Genomic DNA, 23,885 nt, shown 5'->3' on the forward strand with positions numbered 1-23,885 from the left:
AGGATGTCTGAAGGAGAGATCGGAAATAGGAGGCTTCTGAGCACAGAGACAATGTCTGTCCCTGTTTTTTACAGTCTGAACTGGTTCCGAGTTTTACAATCTCACTGTGAATTTTTAAAAATAAAAACTACCCTTCCACCCTTCATGTAATGGAGCTCTTTCTACATGATGCATAAATGCTTAATTTATAGTTCATTAAATACTATGTAAATGTTCATGAGCAGTGATCCCCCCCACCCCCCGGAGACATTTACAGAACAGATGTAACCAATTTGAATAAATACTTGTCAATAAATAAAACAAATTCTCCAGGCTTTCTTTTCTTTCCCCCCAAAAATTTTTTAAAAAGAAGAAATGTGTATGCGTTAACCCTCTATGAGATGCTACTTGATGCTAAACCCACATTTTGTGAGAAAAGGCAGGTGGTCAATTCTCAACCTGCAGGCTAAATTGTGGGTATGGGGGTGGGGGTGGAGATGTCCACAAAATAATGTTGTATAGATTCTAAAGGATGGTGTCATCAGGGCAGAACTTTGGGCACAAGTCCAGGCTCCCACACAGCAGAATGAATGGAGGGCCCCCAAACACAGCAAGGCTGAGGTACCACATTTTGAAGGAAATGAATTAATACACATGATCATAGCTGCACCACTGATTCCAAACCCTCTGGACAAGTGCATTAGGAGCTGTATGGAACCATAGCGATGAGCCCTTGTTCAGAGGGCTTAGAACCTGAACTAGACTTGGAAGGCCAAGACCAGATTAATATGTACCCTGAGGTGAAAGTTCAATTTGTTTGATTTATATGATGGAGGAACATAAGAACATAAAAAGAGCCATGCTAGAACAGACCAAGGGTCCATCTAGTCCAGCATTCTGTTCACACAGTGGCCATTGATAGCCTTCTCCTCCAGGAATTTGTCCAATCCCCTTTTAAAGCCATCCAAACTGGTGGCCATTATCTCTCCTGTTCACTTCAGTGTGGCTTGTGCAGAAGAAGTCCCCAGCGGATCATGCCCCTATTGCCTTGATGTGGCCAGGCATTAGATGTGTGGAAGAGCCCTGCTGGATCAGACCAAAGGTCCATCTAGTCCAGCATTCTGTTCTGTGTGCAAAGCAGGTGCTGTACCACTGAGCTACAGCCCCTCCAAAACTACAGTCCCTTACACTGCAGGAAAGGTGTTGGGAGGCTGTCTCAGACATGGGCCACTCACGATCTCTTACCCTACCCTACCTCACAGGGTATTCCCTCTCGGACCATAATTTGTGCAACTTGCCTATAAAAGTCACAGATCTTTATGCTTACCAAAACAAAATGAAGTCAGTTGCAAGTAAAGACAAGCAAAAAGTACTGAAGCGCACACAAGTGATACAGCTAAACTGCTAGATTCTAATGTTTACGGACCGATCGTATATACATTTTATTGCAATCATATGTAGCTTACACAGAATAAAATCCAAATATAGAATGCCTGATGGCTAATAAACAGTCAACCCCAACAAGAGATCCAACAACGGAAACACACACATATGGTATTGCACTAAAGGCACACATTTCTACATTCCTAAAGCAGAACATGTATATTTTAAAGGAAATAAGCAGTGGAGGCTGGTGGCTCCGATGTCAGTGAGGTGGTAAATCCGATCCAGGTTTCAGTCAGAACCAGTCAGAACTCTAAAGGAGCTCTCCAAGGTGCCTTGCAGAGTTCTGACTGAAACCTGGAGCAGAGTCAATGCCCCACTGACATCGGAGCCACCAGCCTGCACTGAAAATAAGACATAGAAAGCAGAACCAAGTTCCTACATAGACCAGTGGTGAGTTTGTTGCTGTTCACAGAGGTGGATCACTTCCTTATATTTACTGGTGTATATGTTGCTTTCTTATAATAAAATTGTTCGTGAATCATTTGAACTCATTTTTTTTAAACCTATCTACTTAGGAACTTAGAACTTGGTTCTGCTTTTTGTTTCAATGTGTTACATTCTTAAAAATGCACACTTACTGATTTAGGAATGTAGAACTGTGTGCCTTTACTCCAACACCATATGTGTGTATTTCTGTTGTTCGATGTCTTGTTGGGGTTGACAGTCGGTTAGCCCTCAGGCATTCTATATGTGGATTTTATTCCATGCAAGTTACACAGGATTGTAATAAAGTATATATATGACTTGTGCATAAACATTAGAGTCAAATGGTTTCGCTATATCAGTTGTGTGCTCTTTAGCCCTTTTTGGTTGTTTTTATGCTTACCAGTCATCATCACACACTTGGCCAGATGATGCTGAGGAGGTGTCTGTATGCCTTCACACATCACAGTCAATGTAGTCATTTTAGCACTAGAAAACGTTCTGTGTCAGGTTTCCCCTCTTTTCTTGCCTGAAAAGTGCCACACAGAGCTTCAGAGTTGACCACCAAACCCACTGAAGGAATATTAGAGCTGCATTCTGCAGCACAGTTAGAGGCTTTAAGCCATGGGCTGGAGTGGGTGCTTTGACCATAATCCCTGGTTTATGGCCCCTAGTTTAGGCCCCTAGTTGTGCCTTGTGCCAAACTCCCCATAGTTCTATGGAGCACTTCCTGTTTTCGCAGTCTGACTGTTCCAAGGCCTCATCTCCAGTGCTGCCTCAGGTCTACTCCCTTGCGTACGCCCCCATTGCGGAGTCCTGCCTTTCAGTAACATTGACTGCCAGCCTCTTGCAACGTGAACTTGTCAGATTAAATATGCAGTGTTTTTAAGCCTAGCTCCATGGTGTTTATAGGAAGTCCCTGCACCTTCTCTAGTGCAAACAGGGGTTAAATTATTTCTTGTTCTATTTGTATTTAAATGTTCTGTTTTGATGAGAAGTTGTGAGCAGAGGTGTCAGACGGGCTGGGAGGACAAGATGGCACGCAATAAAGATGAAAGGCACAGCCGGGATGTGAGGTGAGAATCACCAATTAACAAGGCAGGAGGGCAAGGAGATGAAGGTGTCTGGCTACTCTGCCAGACCGGTGACAATAAGGTTGCAAGAAGTGACTGGCAGCAGAAGTGGGCTGGCCTGCATTGCATTATCATATAAATGGATATAAGCTTTTGCAAGGTGTATGTATGTGTACAAGCCCAGGTACAGGAATTATGAGAAGAATAGAACCCTTTCAGAATAATGAAGAAGCAGTTGGGGAAGGAAGGAAGGAAGGAAGGAAGGAAGGAAGGAAGGAAGATGAGTGACTATGAGTACACAACCAGATACGGATAGTTATTCCAGATTTATTCATGCATAGTGCAAATGGTCTTTTATGTTTGGCACTGGATTCTCTTTCTATATTTCTAATAATAATAATAATAATTTATTAGTCTTGATTTGTAATCTTTCTTGAAGACAGCACAATCCACATCCCTGCCCAAGAAATGTTACTGCACTGTTTGGCCTGTGTTTTCATTTTTTTTGTCCCCATTTCCAAGTAAGCCAATGCTCATGCTAGAAGAGATAGCAGTTAAATATATTTAATTAAATTTTTTAAAAAAGCCTCAATGCCACTACTCAAGCTGTGTGAGTGGAGGGAAAAAAATCCACCCTGACCCCAGATATGGTGATGAGTTAGGTCCCCAGTGTGAGAAAAATCAAACCAGAGGAAATGTTCTTTGGCTGGCACTGTTCCACGGCAGCCGACATCCTCTCTCTCTCTCTCCTTCTCCCTCTCTCCCCCTCTCTCTCAGAGAAGAAGAACCTCACAATCCATTCTGCTGACCTCTTGCACTCTGCCCTGTGGCACATTCCAGACATTGTGACTAACTCAACAGCAGGATCGATGCAGCCCGGGGTTAGCAAAGAAATGTATTTCCACCCTTTCTCCTTAAATCACAGGTTTCTTTATAGCCATCACAGTTCCCAGAAGAGTGAAACTAGTTCAAAGTGAGTGATTTACAGGAGGAATTTCCCAGTCTCCTTAGGTTATCCTTAATCTGAGATACCAGCATTGACAATAAGTTGAGTGCAAGAACTTGAACAGAATGCAGTTTCTGCTCGGGTGATTTGCCCACAATCAGGCATTCTGGTCAAACACATGGTGCAGCCGCCCCAAAGGGCCACTTCTCAAAGCTGCTTGGCAGGCTATGGAGGTGACGTATGCTGACAGATTCATGTCTTGAGAATGACTCAATTCATATAATTTTGGAAGCTTCTTCAAGAAGTTCCAAGGCATGCTCTGGATATGCGCAGAACCACTCACATTCACAAGACTAGTTCAATGCACACATGTTCACTGAAAAATAAACAAAAACAAAAACAACCCAGTAATTTGGGTTCACTGGAATGCATGTGAAAATGGCTGCAAGAAATGGCCCAAAGACACAGCGGCTGCTTCCAGATGGAAGGCTCTTAGCCCTAGCTTTCAGAAGGCATTGTGCAGGTGTTCCACTTTTTTATTTTTAAATGATTTTCTGCATTAAGAAAAAAGTCAGAAAATGTGGCATGAAAACACGGGAGGGTCATGAGTAGATGACATAATTGTCTGGACCTCCCCTAAACTTCGCTGAATGGGGTGGGTGGTGGCACCATAAAAGCCTTGTCTGAAATTAACAGAATATGCACAAATAAGCAAAACAAAGCAAGTCATCTTTTTTCAGTTATGGGAGACTTTTTTTGACTTTATGAGTCAGAAGTACAATTTAAGTGTTTGTAAATATAAGGCAAATTAAGGAATGGTGAGATTGAAAGATGAGATGCATGGCTAAAATAGAATTAAATTTAGGGATGGATAGGTATTTCAGTAGTATTTATTGTATTTTTAAAAGCATTATGTAGAAGCACTATTCATGGTATGAATTGCGTATATTGCAATATTTACCAATCTTGGAAAACGTTACTGGACTTACAAAATTCAGGATGATGTAGTTGTAATGTATTATATGTGATAAACATGAAAAATACATTTTAAAACAGCCTCATCTGGAAGCACCAAAGATAGTGGACATAGCAGTTGGGTCTTGTGCTTAGAATAACTCTCTTTAATGCTAAACTTAGGTGGGCTGTGCCAACAGCTTTGAACCAATATGGTCCTACAGAGAAACAAGAGGGAGGCCTCTGCATGCTGAGTTATGCAGAAGTACATGAATCTTAATAATATCGCCCAAAGAGAGCAATCCCCCCCCCCAAATAGGTTCACAAGGACTGTGCATTCCTTCTGCAGCCTCAGGACTATCTCTTAAGTGCTACCATTTGAAATGTTTTGTGTTGGGGGCTTGCATATTCCTGCTGGTTCCACACCATGTGCTGGCTCTTCTCCAGCCTGCAAGAGTGTATGGAGTCAGAACCACCACAGAGCGAAGACAGAAAGCAAACCAGAGCATGCACAGACGGATGTGGTCTGAGAGAAGGTGGAAATCAGTCAGGGCTGGGTAAAGTCGCTTGGTGACAGTGGGCGATAGCAGTAGCGAGAGAGAAGGGGCAGCAAAATTGCTGGCGGGGGGCTGTCCCCTTCCCACCATTACCCCCCCTCCCCCACATGCGTAATTTTGTTGTGGGTCTCACTTCTTTTTTCTGATCTTTTTCTGAACTTCCTTTAAAAACAAACGAACATTCAAGCAACTTCATACAAACAGCTTCCTTTTTGATAGTTAAAATGGGGCAGCAAAACCACTGCACGGGAACGTCACCACCAGCCCAGAGTTCTTGAAATGGGATTTAATCGTTCTTCCTGGAAATTCCAGTGGATGATCCCCAGATTTTGGGACACATGGGAAGAAGTCCTTTTCAGATGTTCTCTGAATGCATGAGTGGCAAGGCATGGCGGTGGGGGAAGCGGAATTGTGCATGCGATGCATTTGGAGGCCAGAACAGAGCCTGCCTGCCTGCGTCTGCATGCGTGTTGGCTCCATTCTGCACATGGAGAGGTCAGGAGCTGGGAGAGCATGCATGATTTTACTCCCCCCCCAATACATTAAAATATGTCTGAAAGGGGCTATTGAGGCCCTGTATAAACACTCATCCTGCATAGCAATGAGCAGGTGGATGTATTTTCAAGATTGCAGCTACTGGTCCTGCCCCAAACTTCTATATATTCATAACGTCATAAGAAACATAGGAACATAGGAAGCCACGTTGGTCCATCTAGCTCAGTATTTCCAACACTGACTGGCAGCAGCTCTCTAGAGTTTCAGCAAGAAGTTTCAGCAAACCCTACCAGGCGTTGTCAGGGATTGAGCCTGGGGCCTTCTCTATGCAAAGCAGCTGCTCTACCACAGATCTATGGCCTGTCCCTGCGCTATAGCCCCTCCCACAAGACCCTATGGGCTATCCATCTCACCCCCCCCCCCAAAATGCAGGTACACTACAGATCTTGAGTAAATGATGCCTTGAATGCATGGGGCAGGAGCAGAGGGCACCATCCCAATGCACCCTCCACACAAGCCCTGTTCAGGTGTTCAAGAGAACATATAAGGGCTTAAGGTGTGTATAAGGCAGGTATGCGATTGCACGGAGAGTTCTGCTCCTGTTCAAGCAAGTGTGAGCAGGACTCCCTTTCAGATCTTGCCAGTTCAACATGGCAACATCTGAACTGAGGTGGGTGGGCCAGTGTGCATCACCTTGCCGCAGTACACACTTGAAGCCTGCACATGTTCAGGCGAACACCTGAACAGGGCTACCGTCATCTCAACATGGGGATGAACATTCAGACAGGGCTACTGAGAATCACTTTTTGGTGCTTAGGCTATTCAACCCATTACACACTGCTTTCTCCCTCCAGTTATATTTGTTCATAGGGAGAAATTGTTGAAATGGCTTAAGTACTGGAATCTCCCTCTCCCCCAAAGGCAAACACAAGTGAGGGGAGTTCAGCACCCTAATCCCTATGTTGAATTGCATGCACATGCACATGCACATTCACATTCGCATTCACACACGCGCACACACACACACACAGAACTGATGCAATCCTTGATACCGGCGAAGCCTGAGAACAGTGAAATTTTCACACCCATTCCGAGCAAATCTTCAAAGCATCTTGACACTTGTCGCAGGGTCAGCAGTGTGAAGGCTGGTGTGTCAGGGAAATAAGTTTCAGCACCTAAACTCATTTCAACGGGTGACCTGTAGGGGCTCAGGGAAAAAAACACCCCTCTTCTAGGAATCTAAAAAGGCTGTGACATTAATACACTGCACCATTCCAGCCATGGATCTCTTGGGACAGCTGGAATGGCACACAGAAGGAAGAGAGATTAAAAGGAAAAGGAAATGGAGAAAAGGGTGGTGGTGGGGAGAGACTTTTTTTCTTTTTTCTCACGCCAGCAGTTGTGACGACATTTCAGATCAAATTAAACTTCAGTTTTTAAAGACTTCAGTATAGGTAATTGAAACACTTCCTTAAAGTTGCCTCCATCTCTGCATTATCTCGCTTTCCCTCTGTATATTATCTCTTTTCCTCCCAAGCCAGAGACAGTGCTGCTTACCCACTGCCTCCTTAATATTAAAGGCGGTGATTAAATGGGATTCGCCAAAAGACAAAAGGCCGAAAAACCTGCCAATTGTTAATCCCTCTTTCGCTGTGCTTAAAAATTCCATTTCCTTCATTTGAAGAAAGGAGGGCGAGAACGACAAGTCCTGATTTAAATTCCGGCATCGCTTGCTCCCTTCTCCCTCTCTTGACGTCTGAATGTATTCCTTTATTACCATTATTACAGCTTTCTGATTGCATTAAAATTCATCCACACGCTTCCCTCCACATTTCTTTCCTTTCCTTTTTTTTAACCAATTCTTTTGCTAATTCCTTTTTTTCTTAAAAAAAAGAGAAAAAAAGAAACACCCCCTCATTTTTGAATTATACGGAATGCTATCAAAGATCTCCTAAAAAGAAAAACCCTGAACCCTTTTCTTCTCCTCTTCCTTCTGCAATCTTGCCCAATTTGCTTCTCATTTATAGACATCTGGGGAGATGAAGAGAGAGAGAGAGAGAGAGAGAAAGAAGGAGCGGTCTGTTGCCTTTAAGAATCTTTTCTTTCATAAAAGCATTTGTTTCTTCCACAGTTGTGGATGAGTGAAACTACCTTCTACAGAGTTAGAGCACTGGTCTATCAAGCCCATTATTATTTCTACTCTCCAGCTCTCAGCCAGAGAAATCTTTCCAACACCTGATACTGGTTGAAGATGGGATCTTCTGCATGCTACCACTGAGTTATTTGTTGATTTGTTTATTACATTTATACCCCACCTTTCTTCCACCGTGGAACTGAAGGTGGCTACATGCTGATCCCAGGCGGTCTCCCCTCCAAGCACTGACCAGACCTAGATCTGCTTAGCTTCAGCCAGGTGGCTGCCTCATGCGCCTACAGACTATGGCCATAACCCATTTTTCTTCCATCATGGAACTCCAGGCGGCCTACGTGGGGTTCCCAGATGGTCACCTGTCCCAACACTGACCAGATCCAGGCCTGCTCAGCTTCCAGACTGCTTCATGCATCATCAGACCAGCCCCACCCTGCACCCTGGGTTTCATTTGCATCTCTAACTGCCATGCTTCCCATGACAATCTCCAAGCCAAATTGGGGTGTACCCGAATTAATTAATTGTTTGTTTGTTTATTTTATTTAAAATGTTTATACCCTGCTTTTCTGTCCAGTGTGGATCTCAAAGGCAGCCAGCAACCATACAAATGAAGAAATGAAACAGGTGGAATCATGTAGAACAACTGCCCTAATAAGCAATAAAGCAGAAAAGAAGAAGAAACAGAGCAGACACTCTCCTTCTCCACTGATCCTTCTTTGTGTGTGTGTTTTGTGGGGGATTTTAGTTGTGTATTTTCATGCATTTTGAGTGAGTTTTATATTGGTGTATTTTAAAATAGTTGTTACATGCTCTGAGCCAGAGGGATAAGGCAAGCGGGGAATTTAATACGCGGTATAACTAGCTTTCTTCACTCGCCTCTGCTAGAAAAAAAGTTCTTTTACCTCTGCATTGACTGGTATTTTGCTAAACCAACTAACAGAGGAAAAGGAGGTTGCCTTTTAAGGTAGCCTTCTGAACCTGGTGGCCTCTAGATGGGTTGGACTACAACTCCTATCATTCCCAGCCAGCATGGTCACTGGGATTGCAAAATGAACTGGGTGATGTTCCTGCTGGTCCTAAAGGTTCTTTTTTAAAAGCTGTGGGAGCAACTAAGCCCAAGTTTCATCAAATCAGCATTTATTTGTTCTTATTTATAATCTCCTAATTTGAATTTTTGGCTTCACTACCAGCTGTAACAGAATAGGGGTTAATAAAAGTGGCTTTGGTCTGTAGACAGCAAGTGAGCCTGCAGGATAAAAAGAGGTGTGGTTCAGAGACGTGGTGGTAACGTTGCTTCATGTCAAGGAAAGATTATTCAAAAGAAAACAAGCAATACTCTTTCAGTCCTCATAATAATGGAAATTATTTCCCATCTCAGACTGAACTCAGATGGAGTTGGCTGATCCGACAATTCAGTGGAGGGGAGGATCATATGTGAAGTGTGTTGTGAGTGAAGAGAGATGGGGTGTGTGTGCTACTATTGTAACAAATTGGGACAGGAGCGGGAGGGGCACTGGTTAAAATGTGAAGTCATGTTCATGTCATTGCTTCCATAGCATAGTCCTATAGTTAGTACATTATTACTCAGTGGCAATAGGCTGAGCAGAAATGGAGGGACCTGGTTCTTGAAAAAAATCACCCCCTGTGAAATATGCCCCCCCCCATTCTGTGATAACCCTTCATGGATCACTGCCTTGTTGTGGCGAAGGGGCTTGTGTAACTCAGTGAAGCCATAAGCTATGTCGTGCAGGGCCACCCAAGACGGACAGGTCATGGAGGAGAGTTCTGACAAAATGTGGTCCACTGGAGAAGGAAATGGCAACCCACTCCAGTATTCTTGCCAAGAAAACCCCATGGAACGTATCACAAGGCTAAAAGAGATGACGCCGGAAGAGGAGACCCTCAGGTCGGAAGGTGTCCAATATACTACTAGGGAAGAGCAGAGGGTATTTCCAAGTAGTGCCAGAAAGAGTGAAGCGGCTGGGCCAAAGCCGAAAGGACACTCAGCTGTGGATGTGTCTGGTGGTGAAAAGAAAATCCGATGCTGTAAAGAACAATATTGTTTAGGAACCTGGAATGTCAGATCAATGAATCAAGGTAAGCTGGAGGTGGTCAAACATGAGATGGCAAGATTGAACATCGACATCTTGGGAATCAGCGAACTCAAATGGACAGGCATGGGCAAATTTAATTCAGGTGACCATCATATCTACTATTGTGGGCAAGAATCCCTTAGAAGAAATGGAGTAGCACTCATAGTCAACAGAAGGGTGGGAAAAGCAGTACTGGAGTACAATCTCAAAAACGATAGAATGATCTCGGTACGAATCCAAGGCAAACCATTCAACACAACAGTAATTCAAGTCTATGCCCCAACCACTGAGGCCGAAGAAGCTGAGGTTGATCGGTTCTATGAAGACCTACAACACCTTCTAGAACTAACACCAAAAAAAGATGTCCTCTTCATCATAGGGGATTGGAATGCTAAAGTAGGAAGTCAAGAAATCACCGGGATAACAGGCAGGCATGGCCTTGGTGTACAAAATGAAGCAGGACAAAAGCTAATAGAGTTTTGCCAAGAGAACACACTGATCATAGCAAACACTCTTTTCCAACAGCACAAGAGACGACTCTACACATGGACATCACCAGATGGTCAATATCGAAATCAGATTGATTATGTCCTTTGCAGCCAAAGATGGAGAAGCTCCATACAGTCAGTAAAAACAAGACCTAGAGCTGACTGTGGCTCAGATCATGAGCTGCTTCTTGCAAAATTTTGGCTTAAATTGAAGAAAGTAGGGAAAACCACTAAACCATTCAGGTATGACCTAAATCATATCCCTTATGAATATACAGTGGAGGTGAGGAATAGATTTCAGGGATTAGACCTGATAGACAGAGTGCCTGAGGAACTATGGACGGAGGTTTGTAACATTGTTCAGGAGGCAGCAACTCAATCCATCTCAAAGAAAAAGAAATGCAAGAAAGCCAAGTGGCTGTCTGATGAGGCTTTACAAGTAGCTGAGGAAAGAAGGGAAGCGAAAAGCAAGGGAGAAAAGGGAAGATATATCCAACTGAATGCAGAGTTCCAGAGAATAGCAAGGAGAGACAAGAAGGCCTTCTTAAATGAACAATGCAAAGAAATCGAGGAAAACAACAGAATGGGAAAGACTAGAGATCTCTTCAAGAAAATCGGAGATCTCAAGGGAACGTTTTGTGAAAAGACGGGCATGATAAAGGACAAAGAAGGCAGGGACCTAACAGAAGCAGATGAGATTAAGAAGAGGTGGCAAGAATACACAGAAGAACTATACAGGAAAGATCTGAATGTCCCTGATAGCCATGATAGTGCGGTCACTGAACTTGAGCCGGAAATCCTAGAGAGTGAAGTCAAGTGGGCCTTAGGAAGCATTAGTAACAACAAAGCTAGCGGAGATGACAGTATTCCAGCCGAGCTATTTAAAATCCTAAAAGAAGATGCTGTTAAAGTGCTGCATTCAATATGCCAACAAATTTGGAACACTCAACAATGGCCGCAAGACTGGAAAAGGTCAGTTTACGTTCCAATTCCAAAGAAGGGCAATGCCAAAGAGTGTTCAAACTACCGCACAATTGCGCTCATTTCACATGCCAGCAAGGTGATGCTCAAAATTCTACAAGCTAGGCTTCAGCAGTATGCGAACCGAGAACTAGCGGAAGTACAAGCGGGGTTTCAAAGAGGCAGAGGAACTAGAGATCAAATCGCCAACATTCGCTGCATCATGGAGAAAGCAAGAGAATTCCAGAAAAACGTCTATTTCTGCTTCATTGACTACGCTAAAGCCTTTGATTGTGTGGATCACAACAAACTGTGGCAAATCCTTAAAGTGATGGGAGTACCAGACCACCTTACCTGTCTCCTGAGAAACCTGTACGAGGGTCAAGAAGCAACAGTAAGAACCAGACATGGAACAACCGAGTGGTTCAAAATTGGGAAAGGAGTACGACAAGGCTGCATATTGTCACCCTGCTTATTTAACTTATATGCAGAGTACATCATGAGAAATGCCGGGTTGGATGAATCAGAGGTCGGAATTAAGATTGCTGGGAGAATGATCAACAACCGATATGCAGACGATACCACCCTAATTTATTTATTTATTATTTATTTATTAAATTTATTAATCGCCCATCTGGCTGGTCGCCCAGCCACTCTGGGCGATGTACAACCCACCATAAAACAATTTAAAACAATAAAATTTTACCATAATTTTTTTTTAAAAATACCCTAACCCACCCCAAATGCCTGCCTGAACAACCACGTTTTTAATGCACGACGGAAGCTCATTAAAGAGGGGGCATGACGGAGTTCCCTAGGGAGGGAGTTCCACAGAGTGGAGGCCACCACAGAAAAGGCCCTCTCCCTCGTCCCCACCAGTCTAGCTGTCCTGGCTGATGGGACAGAGAGAAGGCCATCCGAGGCTGATCTTGTTAAGCGGCCTGTCTGGTGTTGCTGGAGGCACTCCTTAAGATAGGCCGGGCCGGAACCATATAGGGTTTTAAAGGTCAAAACCAACACCTTGAATTTGGCCTGGAAAACAACTGGTAACCAGTGCAACTCCTTCAGCACTGGAGTGATGTGATCTCGCCGGCGGCTGCCTTTAATCAGGCGAGCCGCCGCGTTCTGTACCAGCTGCAGCTTCCGAACCGTCTTCAAGGGTAACCCCACGTAGAGCGCATTACAGTAGTCTAAACGAGAGGAGACCAGGGCATGTACTACCGATGAGAGCAGATGGTCGGGAAGGAAGGGGCGCAGCCGCCGTATCAGATGGAGTTGATACAGCGCTGTCCGGCTCACAGCTGACACCTGAGCCTCCATGGACAGCTGGGAGTCCAAAATGACCCCCAGGCTGCGGACCTGGTCTTTCAAGGGTAGCCGTACCCCATTCAACACCAGGTCAACATCCCCCAGCCTCCTCTTGTCTCCCACCAAAAGTACCTCGGTCTTGTCAGGGTTCAGCTTCAGCTTATTCCTCCCCATCCAGCCACTCACCGTCTCCAGACATTTGGACAGGGATTCTACGGCCAACCTTGGTGAAGATTTGAATGAGAGGTAGAGCTGCGTGTCATCCACATATTGATGACACTGCACCCCAAACCTCCTGATGATAGCCCCCAGTGGCTTCACATAGATGTTAAATAGCATCGGGGAGAGGATGGAACCCTGTGGCACCCCACAAGTAAGTGGCCACGGGTCCGAAACCTCCTCTCCCAGTGCTACCCTCTGGTACCTGCCGGAGAGGAAGGACCGGAACCACCGCAATACAGTGTCTCCAATGCCCAACCCCTCCAGGCGGTCCAGGAGGATACCGTGGTCAACGGTATCAAAAGCCGCTGAGAGGTCGAGGAGAACAAGGAAGGAGCATTCACCCCTATCCAGAGCCCTCCTCATATCATCCACCAAGGCGACCAAGGCCGTTTCTGTCCCATGCCCAGGCCTGAAGCCTGACTGAAATGGGTCTAGATAATCAGTTTCTTCCAAGTGTGCCTTCAAAGGCACCGCCACCACCCGCTCAATCACCTTGCCCCAAAATGGCAGATTTGAGACTGGGCGAAAGTTGTTCAGAACTTGAGGATCCAAGGAGGGCTTCTTTAAGAGCGGTCTTATCACTGCCTCCTTGAGGGCTGATGACATCACTCCCTCCTCAAGGGAGGCGTTCACCACCGCCTTGATCCCCTCACCCAGTCTCTCTCTGCAGCTCATAATGAGCCAAGATGGGCAAGGATCAAGTAAGCAGGTGGTCGGCCGTACCGATGAAAGCACCTTGTCCACTTCATCAGGAGGAAGAAGCTGGAACCGATCCCACAAAACCGGTTTGCCACAGGCCGCCTCTTGCTCACTAACTGTATCCACAGTGTGCAGAGTAACACACCTAATCTGATCAATTTTATCTGCAAAGTGCCTTGCCAAAGCCTCACAGGAGGCCTTAGAATGCTCCAGTGGTTCCGGAGCCACAGGACCGACCAGGCTCCGGACCACTTGGAACAGCCTCCTGGGGCAGCACTCTGCAGACGCGATGGAGGCAGCATAATATTCCTTTTTTGCTGCCTTCACCGCCACGTGATAGGCTGAAGATACAGCTCTAGCCCGTGTCTGATCGTCTTTGGAGCGAGACTTCCGCCACTGGCGCTCTAGCCATCTCACTTCCTGTTTCAGAGCTCGTAACTGTGGATTGAACCATGGTGCAGTCCGAGCCCTGTTCAGGGGGAGAGGGCGTTTCGGAGCCACCCGATCTAATGCCCCAGTGATTGCGGCATTCCAGCCACCCACCAGGGTCTTGACCGAGTGGCCGTTGGCATGCCCCAGAGAATCCCCAAGCGCATTCAGGAATCCATTTGGATCCATAAGACGCCTGGAGCGGACCATTTTAATGGGTCCTCCACCCCTGCGGAGGGGTTGTGGAACCGAGAAGTCCAACATCACCAGATAGTGATCTGACCATGACAAGGGGGTGGTGGATATACCCCCGACTTCCAGATCACTCCCCGCTTCTCCAGAAACAAACACAAGGTCTAGTGCATGACCGGCTACATGGGTGTGCCCAGTTAGAATATGGTGCAGCTCCCAGGAGGCCATGGTCTCCATGAAGTCCCGAGGTGCTCCTGTGAGGATGGCCTCCGAATGTACGTTGAAGTCCCAAAACACCAGTAAGTTAGGGGACTGTACACGCACATCAGAGACCACCTCAAGCACCTCGGCCAGGGAGTCAGTCGTGCAGCGGGGTGGACGGTACACGAGCAGAATCCCCAGACTGCCCTTCGGGCCCAACCTCCAGTACATGCACTCAGCAACCTTGGTCTCCCAGAGAGGGGGTCTGGTGAAGACCAAGGACTCTCGGTAGATAACAGCCACTCCCCCTCCCCGATCCCCAGCCCTCGGCTGCTGTGCATACGAAAATCCAGCTGGACACATGGCTGCAAGGGTTGGAGCAGCAGCCTCGGCCAGCCAGGTCTCCGTAATACATGCCAGGTCTGCACCCTCATCCAGGATCATGTCATGGATGAGGGAGGTTTTCTGGGTAACAGACCTGGCTTTGGTCTGTAGTCTGGTCTGCCATTGGTGGTCTGCCATTTCTAATGGCAGAAAGCGAAGAGGATCTCAAGAGCCTCTTGTTGAGGGGGAAAGAGGAGAGTGCAAAAGCTGGTTTGAAACTCAACATTAAAAAAACTAAGATCATGGCATCTGGCCCCATCACTTCCTGGCATATAGAAGGGGAAGAAATGGAAGCAGTGACAGATTTTACTTTCTTGGGTTCCAAGATCACCGCAGACGGTGACTGTAGCCATGAAATTAAAAGACGCTTGCTTCTTGGGAGGAAAGCTATGGCAAACCTAGACAGCATAGTAAGAAGCAGAGACATCACCTTGCCGACAAAGGTCCGTCTAATCAAAGCTATGGTTTTCCCAGTAGTAATGTATGGCTGTGAGAGCTGGACTATAAGGAAGGCTGAGCGCCGAAGAATGGATGCTTTCGAACTGTGGTGCTGGAGAAGACTCTTACGAGTCCCCTGGACTGCAAGGAGGTCAGATCAGTCAATCCTAAAGGAAATCAACCCTGACTGCTCATTGGAAGGACAGATCCTGAAGACCCTGATGCTGGGAAAGACTGAAGGCAAAAGGAGAAGGGGACGGCAGAGGATGAGATGGCTAGATAGCATCACCGATGCAATGAATATGAACTTGAGCACACTCCGGGAGAGAGCGCAGGACAGGAAGGCCTGGCGTGCTATGGTCCATGGGGTCACGAAGAGTCGGACATGACTGAACGACTGAACAACAACATTCTGTGATAATTCAGGCAGGAGTGTGAATGTTGGGGGGTAGTGGTGGCTGGTGCCCATAGGGGCTTGTGGGTCAGAGGTCAGGGCAGCTAACAGTACGTGGAACCAAGGGGTCTGCTCCACAGAAGGAACCCATTTAATCAGGGGTGGGCAATGTGTGGCCCTACAGATGTTTTGGCCTGCAACTCCCATCAGCTTTAGCCAGCACAGTCAATGGTAAGGGATGATGGGAACTGTAGGCCTAAACATCTGGAAGGCCACAAGTTGCCCACCCTTGCTTTACATAGAAAGGGCAAACTGAGGCATGCAAGTCACCATTAAGATCATGAGTCCAAAACAAAGGGTTGGGGAGGGTGTGTGTGTGTGTGTGTCTGTGACCCATACAGCAACACAGAAGCACTCATTTGAGCCCACATTTGTTTGCTCCACCAGCAGCAACACACTTACAGAAAAGGGCAAATTGAGGCAAGTAATCTCAAGATCAGGAGTGCAATGCACAAGCAGGGGTGTGGGGAGAGACCCACGCAGTAACACAACACAGCACTCATTTGAAGCCACATTTTTCTGCTCCAGCAGAAACACACTGCATAGAAAAAGGCAAACTGAGGCAAGTAACCTCAAGATCATGAGTGCAAAGCAGACTGAATAATAGAAAAAGAAGAAGAAATTGGGGGAAAACAAAGAAAGATGAGGGGAAAAAATCAGAAAAGTGAGATGTCGGGGGCATTTTTGCCATGCCCCATAATTGCGCCCACATAAGTATTCTTTTAAAAAACAAACAGAAAAATAGATGGGGAAAACTGAATAAAAAAAGAGAACAGGGAAAACATCTCAAGGGTTGGAAGCTTTAGGAAAACCCCGTGATCACTTCCTTGCTGCCAGGCCTCTAGTTTAAGAAGATATATATATATATTTTAAAAATTAAAGTATAGCTAGGGCTCTCAACTGTACACACGAACATGTAAGTGAAACACAGGAATGATGGAAGCAACCTACTTTCTGGCTGCCGCCGCTGCTGTTTCCTTTCCCCGTCTGTCTGTCTGTCTGTCTCTGTGTCTCTCTCTCAAGGGCGCAGCAAGCACAGGAAAGTTTTTTTAAAAAAATAGTAACACACAAGATTGACTGGCTGTGGGCATCTGAAAGGATGCCCCTTTCAGAGTCATACAACTGAGTCCCAACTGGCTCTGGGGAAACCACTCAGGATCAAACATGGGACTCCAACAGAGCGCCCTACTACCCGCTGTGCCTGCTGCTGCCACCTAGAGAAATTCCATTTTGACTGAAGGAAGGAGAAGACAGAGGGCTGTCAGGCTTGCTAGAACACCAGCCAGCCCAGCCCTTCCCAGCCACTGCCAGGTTGGGAGGAGAGGAATGGAGTGGATGGACCAACGCTGCACCAAGCAAGTGATTTGCTCTTCTCTGGGAATTGAAGGGAGGACAGGCTTGGTGGGCAGGGCAGCTTACTGCCCCCTGCACGTAGCAAGAAATTACCTCTGGTAGGGAGGAAATGTTTTCAGTGGAAGCTGGCGCCTCTGATGTCGGTGGGGTGTGTGTGTGAATCTGCTCTGGGTTTCAGTCAGAATTCAAAATGAGCTACCCAAGGTGTGTTCCAGAGTCTTGACTGAAACCTGGAGCGGATTTATTACCCCACTGACATTGGAGCCACCAGCCTCGACTGAATGTTTTCCCATTCAGAGCGATGGTAGGAACAATGTCCACACTCTGAATTGGCCTTGTGATGTCATCATGTGGCCAACTGTGACTGGCTATAGGATGTGTGATATCATCACACTGGCTATGTGATCCCTGAGAGTCTGGGTTACAAAGCCAGTATACAGAAACGTCTTTTCTTCTTTTTTACATGTCAGAGCAGCAACTCAAAGGTACAATGAGTGAAATTGTGCAAAAAAGGCAAGACTTTTTTTTTTTTTTGGTGGGGCTGTGTCTTTTTGAGACTCTATCAACCCCACGCCGTCATTTGCTGTAGGGTTCACTGGCATTGTGCCTGCGTACCCTCTGCAGACATGATCGCTGCATAATGTGCGTGGAGCTGCTCTGAGATGTTCTTACTCTGGGGGAAAATTATCTTCAAACTGGGTTCACTCATAGTCAGAAAAACAAAACCCAGCGACCCTTTTTAGGAACCTTGCATGAATCAATATGGGCACCTGCCTTCCTTGCCTGAAAGCACACAGCTTCTTCCATTGCTGGCAGGAGAAGAAAGCTTTGCAAAACCTGAAGGAAGCTTTGCAAAAATTGTCATTTCTGCACAGGAAGCCCTGCTCTGATCTCTCCCCCACTGAGAGAAGTGCTGATGAAGCCAACCTGCATGCTGTTCTGCAAAGACTTTGCTTCAGGTGTGTGTGGGAGCGACTTTCTCATTGCTCTTCGAAATGCGACAGACAGCATTCTCCAGTGCAAAGCAATCCGTTCTGGCCTTAAGGAGCAGTTCACAGCGGCCTTTCAGGGCTTACTTCTTATTCATTTTTCATTTGGGGGTGGGGGACTAGGAAACTTCCCCATCCCATCTTCTTATCCCTTCTCCACGGTTCCTTCTCTATCCCATCTTCATACTTGACTCATCTGTTTTCTCTTCTGCTCTGGCTCCAAGTCCATTTCTGCTCCCACCCCTGCTTTTAAAACCATGAATGGCATGGGGCCAGATTACCTGAAGGATCATCTCCTTCCATATATACCTGCCCAGACCCTAAGATCATCTTCAGAGGCCGTCCTCCAAGTCCTCCTGCCAACTGAGATGAGACAGGCAGCTACTAAGGAGAGGGCCTTTTCAGTGGTGACACTGTTTGTGGAATCCCCTTTGCAGAGAGGCTCATCTACTGCTTATCTTGTGGTCCTTTCAGCACCAGGAGAAGACCTTTCCAGTTTCCCTGGCTTTTCATTTTTCAATTTTAGTGCTTTTTAAGTGCTTTGCACAATTGTTTTCTGTTGCTCTATTATTCTGGTTTTATCCTGATGCTGTTTTAAGTGTCTCATGTCTATGGGTTGTTTTTTTTTTTAAATACTTCATGGGGTTGCATCCAGATTTAAGTTGGATCAACTGCACTGGTGGAAGTGGTCTCCCCCTCCCCCTCTTTCCCACAGCAGCCCTTCCAGCCCCATGAAAACGCTACACAGACAGTCAGGAGACCCTGCAGGATGGGGTAAGCTATGGTGTGTGGGGGGAGGGGGGATCCACCAAAGTCCAGCAGAGGGACCTTCTATGAGTGGAGCCCTTTCTCTTGTAGAAGGCAGGCTCTGGATCCAACCCTGTGCTTGTAACATGGGGGGAGGGGATGAAGCACCCAGATGATGTCTTCTGGATGGGAGGCATAGAAATGGTGTAAATAAAGTGAAATAAATATTCCCAGGGAGGCTATCATCTCTGCTTCTGGCTGGGGAAATGTTTCAGAGGCACCCATGAGCTCCTGTCCTACTGACCATTGGCTGCCTCCACATTTGGGCTGCTGCTACCTCTCTGATTTGCCTGTCATAAGAACATAAGAAGAGCCATCCTGGATCAGAGCAAGGGTCCATCTGGTCCAGTATACTGTCCACACAGTGGCCAACCAGCTGTTGACCAGGAACCCCCAAGAGGACCCGAGCTCAACAGCACCCTCCTGCCCATGTTCCCCAGCAACTGGTATACATAGGCATACTGACTCTGATACTGGAGGTAGTAGATAACCATCAGGACATCCATTCATATATTTCTCCTCCAGGAATTGGTCCCATCCCCTTTTAAAGCCATCCAAATTGGTGGCTGTGATGCTCCTGCTCTGGGTTTATATCTTCTTCAACTCCCACCTGTTGGAACTGAAAACCCCATCAGGATGTCTGCCTCCACTTTGGTCAGTTGTCCTCACTGATACACAAAGTTTCAGCCCTTTTACTCTGGGTTAAAGAAACACCCAGTATGCCTCATTGGTTCCCTCTACCCAATAAAGGAGAAGTAACAAGGAAATAGATTTTCTAATGGTAGCGCAATATGCCAAACACATGGGATTTTGTATTAAACAAATAAAATTAATTAAACACAAAAGAGTTATATATACTATCATTCATAAATCTATACCTGGTCCTAACCTACCTACTCTATCCCCTCTAAATCCTGGTTCCCAAACCCCACTCATTAGATGTAGCTTCCTCAATCTCTAAGGCCCTCAAAGAATAGTAGGGTTGGAAGGGGCTTACAAGACCATCGAGTCCAACCCCCTGCTCAGTGCAGAAATCCAAGGCAGAGCATCCCTGACAGATGGCTGCCCAGCCTCATCTTGAACGCCTCCAGTGTGGGAGAGCCCACTGCCTCCCCAGGTAATGGGCTCCATTGTCATATTGCTCTAACAGTCAGGAAGTTTTTCCTGATGTTCAGCTGGAATCTGGCTTCCTGTCACTTGAGCCCACGATTCCGAGTCCTGCACTCTGGGATGATCGAGAAGAGATCCTGGCTTTCCTCTCTGTGACAAACTTTCAAGTGCTTGAAGGGCGCTATCCTATCTCCCCTCAGTCTTCTCTTCTCAAGGCTAAACATGCCCAGTTCTTTCAGTCTCTCCTCACAGGGCTTTGTTTCCAGTCCCCTGATCATCTCTGTTGCCCTTCTCTGAACCCTCTCCAGTTTGTCTGCATTCTTCTTCAAGTGTGGTGCCCAGAACTGGACACAGTACTCCAGATGAGGCCTAACCAGTGCTGAGTAGAGGGGAACTAGCCCTATCTGACTAACTAACTGTCAGCTCCCTCCTTTTATAAATTCAGAATCCTCACACACCCACACAAGCCCCTCCCACCTTTCGCTCATTCCCAAACGTTCTTGTAACCCTAATTTACCTGGGCTACACTTAACAATGCAAGCACATACATTAATATAACAACCGATTGTTTGAGTGGCCACCACTGCATCTGTGGAAGCGAATTCCATAGGTTAACTATGTGCTGTGTGAGGAAGGCCTTCCTTTTATCTGTCCTGACTCTCATTCCTCCATCTCCTTCACCCTCTTGCCCTTGCATGAACCCTGTTGACTGGGTGTCTGTTTTTTATTGAATTTTATTGAATTTAAAATTTTTCTTGGCCACCTTTCAGGGCAGAAGGCCCCCCCCCCCCCCAGTTGGCTTGCAGAAATGAAATACATAAAAACAGTTAAAATATTAAAAGTGATAAAAACATAAACACAATAAAATAGTGATAAAAGCAGCGATAACAGCTGACCATAAAACCAACAACTGTTGTGCTGATGCCCTTAGCCCGTCACAACCCCCCCAATCCCCCATAAAGAAAGTTGGTCCCTAATAACTACAAACCTCTGAGTCATAGATATGGAGAAAGGTAATGTGCAAAAAATACCCAAGGTACCCCAAATTCTGTCTCAATGAAAGCAGAATTCAGTGACCCTCATAAGTGCACCATAAGCTGCAAGTTTTATATAATAATGTCTCTTATTTGCATCATTTATCTTGCTAGTTTTACATTCTCTCTCTCTCTCTCTCTCTCTCTCTTTTAAAGAGTACTGCAAATGCAATTTTTGTTTTGCAAAGTACGTACCTCACTCCAGCCCTCTCATGAGGGCATGACACCTCTCCAGTTTGTGATGGTTTGGCTGAAACCAAGTATTGCTCAGCTCCTTCCCTCCCAGATCTGATGCAGACCCATAACTAGGTGTTGTGTGTGTGTGTAAACATGGCTTCTTCCAACCCAGATCTCCATGGTAAGGTTAAGTAAGAGGGACTGACTAGTGCTTTCTGGAGGTAGGGAAAATGCTAAGCATAACAATGTCACACAATCAGTTTCTTTTACCAGACATTACCAGGGAAATTCATGACAGAGACGTTGTGGGGAGGGCTCTTCCCTGCACCTGTGCATCCCTTGTAATGTCTACCTAGGTCCTTCTGAGTATTTGTTGGATCAAGCTTTTAATTATAAGAAGATCACTTCCTCTAATAGTAAACTTAGCTGGTGAGTGCCAACAGGACTGCAGCCAAAACGCAGCCACTGAGAAACTAGAGGGGAGCTATCCACATGCTTTAGGGAACCCCATGTTTGGCAGAAATACAACAATTTTTTAGAGGGAGAAAAAAACACCAATGGGAAACCCTACCCGCAAAACAACTCTGTGAAAACGGGGCAAGCTCGGTGACTGCAGAATGCTGAGTTTCTGCAAGGGGGTTGGAAAAACGAGGGGGCGAGGGGAGGAGGAATGGATTGGAGTGTCTTCAAAGAGGGCATGGCCGGCTGGATCCCTAATCCAGCGCATACGGCCCCTTTTTGTTCCTGCTCGTTAATGCGAGAGCTCGTGCTGCTGCTGTGGCTGCTATTATGCCTTCAGATTCATTGTGCTATTTATGAAATGGGAAATTTAAACAAAAGATTTTCCTTGGCTTATATTTGAAAAGATACAAAGCGCCACAAACGTAGCGTGGGGCTTGGGGCACGTGGGGAGGGAGGGCGTGTTAGTTCACTCTCTGGTTTGAGAGGAATAATCCACATGTCAGCTGCAATTCACTGACTACGTTCAAAGTGGCTGTTGAATGATAAACAGGTTTATGGGCTGTAAGTAAGAAATCAAATCAAAGAGTGAGAGGGGGGGTGGAAAGGAAGGGGGGAAGCTATCCAAATTACAGAGCAATTGTGCGTGTAGGAGAAGTGTGTGTGTGTGTGTGTGTGAGAGAGAGAGAGAGAGAGAGAAAGAGAGAAGTAAAGCATTGGAAATAAAGGGATAAGTGATACTTGTTTTCAGCAAAAGTCTGGTGCGTTACCCTGTTCCGTCTCCCCCCAGGAGACTTGGAAGCAAGTTGGACTTGGGGTGAACTCATGGATTTTTCCAGGCAGCTGAAACTTTGTGAGTTCAAGCTTGAAGTAGCAGCAGCAGCTTAAATGAACTATCTCAGGGAATGAGCTACAATTTTCCCAACTGCACACAGTAAAACACATGATGGATCGGGGGGCTGAATCCTGGATGGACTCTAACCTGAAGAACTGTGATTCAGGAAAGAATAATGCATTAGGATCACATAGGAAAGTCCTTATACTGAGTCAGGGACCATTGGTCCATCTAGGTCCATTTTGTTTACGCCAGGGGTGGATAATCTCTTTTAGCCTGAGGCATGTTTAGACAGAAAAAAGGCCTACAACTCCCAGCATGCCCCAGGCTTATGAGCAGAGATGGGCAAAATTCCCTTACCTTGATTCATGTTGGGCTTTTCTGGCTTGCCTAGGGATGGGGAAGAAATGTGTTTCATTTGCATTTTCATGCAAATGTCCCCGATTTTGCATTTTTGAATATCTATGCGAACTGAAATGCAGTAATTGTTTGAAATTTGTACTTCTCTGTATTTTGCAATGCAGTTCTCCAATTTAAAAAAATGCATGCAAGAACACATATATTAGGGCAAAATCATGTTAAAAATGCATCATGTTTGGAATACTGTTCACAAAAAATGTGTAGATTTGGGCAAAACTGCATACACAATGCATGCATTGCATTCAGAGAAAAGTGCACATAAATATTTATGAAGTCATGCGAACTTTTAAAAAAAAATCTCAACATTTGGGATGAACTGGACTTAAGATTGGAGAAATTCTCCAAGTTCGAGGTGAACTGAATTTAAGATGGGAAAAGTGGGAAACCAAGAGAAACTGAAACTGATGGATTTGTCCATCCCTAGTTTTCCACGAGGGTCTGTTTTGAGAGTTCTCTCAAGTTCGGAGATTTCTCCTGAGCTTGCCTGGGCCTGGGCCTTCACCAGCCCTTTGCTACCATTTTTCATCCCTACTTCCAACTTACTAAGTTTGGCAGAGGATGGGGGGAGAGGAAGGAGCATCAAGGAAGGCTGGTGGATGCCCATTGCAGAGTGGTTCTGAGACAACTGAACCAAGGGATGTGAGAATCAGTAAAACGAGCTTATCGAAGTTCTCCAAATTCCATCTTGAAGCTCGTTCTGACTTGAATCCATATCACACTGTGAGCTCTGTTTTTTTTCTTTTCATATGAAAATCCATGCAAATTTTCATGTATATTTTGCAAATGTACGCACCAATTGTACTCATTTTTG

General features: G+C 45.8%; 1 protein-coding gene across 4 annotated transcripts in view; it reads right to left on the reverse strand.

Moving 5' to 3' along the window:
• The window catches only part of CELF4 (CUGBP Elav-like family member 4), a 1,119,657-nt gene that overhangs the window by 83,899 nt on the left and 1,011,873 nt on the right, over positions 1-23,885 (reverse strand). The window lies entirely within an intron of this gene.

This window comes from Heloderma suspectum, chromosome 2 (genome assembly GCF_057233095.1).
Source record: "Heloderma suspectum isolate Gila_16-S chromosome 2, 16-S_ref, whole genome shotgun sequence".
Lineage (NCBI taxonomy): Eukaryota > Metazoa > Chordata > Lepidosauria > Squamata > Helodermatidae > Heloderma > Heloderma suspectum.